This window comes from Octopus bimaculoides, chromosome 9, assembly GCF_001194135.2.
Source record: "Octopus bimaculoides isolate UCB-OBI-ISO-001 chromosome 9, ASM119413v2, whole genome shotgun sequence".
In the NCBI taxonomy this organism is placed as follows: Eukaryota; Metazoa; Mollusca; class Cephalopoda; order Octopoda; family Octopodidae; genus Octopus; species Octopus bimaculoides.
This window is the reverse complement of record NC_068989.1, coordinates 45963415-45964041: the sequence shown is the minus strand read 5'-3', so window position 1 is coordinate 45964041 and position 627 is coordinate 45963415.

Genomic DNA, 627 nt, shown 5'->3' with positions numbered 1-627 from the left:
TAATAATAATAATAATGATGATGATGATGATGATGATGATGATTATAATAATAATAATAATAATAATAATAATAATAATAATAATAATAATAATAATAATAATAATAATAGCGGCAAAAAGAACAGCGGCAGCAACTATAGAGTATACAGCAGTAGCAGCAGCATCAACAGCAGCAGCAACAGTAACAACAACAACAACAACAACAACAACAACAACACCAATAACAGCAGCAGCAACTACAAGTGTGACGTCAGCAACAACTATAAGAACTACAACAACTGCTACAAAACTACAACAGTAGCAACATCTCCGACCACAGCAATAACTAGAAGAATTACAACAGCTCAACCAGCACCAAAAAAACTACAACAATAAAAACAAATATAATACGATTGTCAACTACAATATCAGCAACAACTATTTGTGCCACAACAGCAAGGCGTGGCTGTGTGGTAAGAAGCTTGTTACACAAGCACATGGTTCCGGGTTTAAACCCACTGCGTGACACCTTGGGTAAGTGTCTTCTACTATAGCTTTAGGCCGACCAAAGCCTTGTGAGTGGATTTGCTGGACGGAAACTGACAGAAGTCCGACGTATATATATATATATATAAATATATATATAT